Genomic DNA, 1075 nt, shown 5'->3' with positions numbered 1-1075 from the left:
CAGACCCGTCAGTTGCACACCTACACACGTCAACACACAGTGCAGCTATGCTGAGACGCAGCGAGTGTGCCTCGTGCTCGCTGAGACACAGGCGCTAACCCACAGTGCGGTTGTGCTGACTGCTGACACGTACACGGCGTGCGCCAGGCGAGCCACAGGTCAGACCTACAGAGCCACTCTGGGACCGGCCTTAAACACAGCTCAATAAGTTTGAGTTCTTTCCTCTTCTACTTTTGAAATAACGAAGGCGTATTTAAAGCAGGGGGGGGGGAGTATTTTTCAGGACACAGTACAAGGTACATGTACTTACTTGTGGATTGCTTGTTGTGTGCAGTGCGCAAAAATAGGCCCATCTGGATCCATAAGGAACATCAGCAGTACAGGTGACACACACTGTGTTGTAATTGTTCTCACACAACCGAGGTGGATCACACACCGGGGTGTAAGCAACGCCTAGGTGGAAAGAAGAAAACAAACCTGTCTAAGTCCATGCTGATTCTGACTTGCTAATCGAAAAACGCATTAAATGAAAATAAAAATGTTCCTAATAAAACTTGAATTTGAAACTCCTTCATCACAGCTGCCATATTTTTTTTGACAAGTTAAGATTTGATCTAGATCTAGATTTAAATTTGTTTCATTCTTTAATTATTTTCTTTCTTCTCTCGAGAAGCTGGAGGGGGGAGGGGGGAGAAATATTTTACGATTTTTTAAAAAGTCATTTTGGGGGGGGGAGTGGAGGTAACTGCGAGAGAGTGGGCAAACCATCATCATCATCATCATCATCATCATCATCATCTCATCATCATCATCTTCATCATCATCATCATCATCATCATCATCATTGTAGACAGCACGGAGGTAAATAGACGAAAAATGATGGAAACAGAGTAGAATTTCAAAGTTATAATAAGTTCAACGTTTGGCCGCTGGGGGCTTCGTCAGGAACATCAACAACAAAAAATGACTAGACCTAGGCTACACTAGGGAAACAAAAGTGCGTACACTCACGGACAACAACAGAGCGGCTTAATACCTACCCGTCAGAAAACACAGCACAAACACACACACACAC

General features: G+C 44.1%; 2 protein-coding genes across 2 annotated transcripts in view; one reads left to right on the top strand and one right to left on the bottom strand.

Moving 5' to 3' along the window:
• LOC101847630 overlaps positions 1 to 545 on the bottom strand; it is a gene marked incomplete in the record, with an annotated part of 42602 nt that extends 42057 nt beyond the window's left edge. The window contains 1 exon segment of the mRNA XM_035973552.1: positions 311 to 545.
• Positions 1 to 1075, top strand: part of LOC101847397 (phosphoserine aminotransferase) — a 24343-nt gene that overhangs the window by 15469 nt on the left and 7799 nt on the right. The window lies entirely within an intron of this gene.

The sequence above is a fragment of the Aplysia californica genome, unplaced genomic scaffold (assembly GCF_000002075.1).
Source record: "Aplysia californica isolate F4 #8 unplaced genomic scaffold, AplCal3.0 scaffold01401, whole genome shotgun sequence".
NCBI classification, from domain to species: Eukaryota; Metazoa; Mollusca; class Gastropoda; order Aplysiida; family Aplysiidae; genus Aplysia; species Aplysia californica.
Note: the sequence above shows the minus strand (reverse complement) of the source record. Positions and strands in the feature narration are given on the sequence as shown.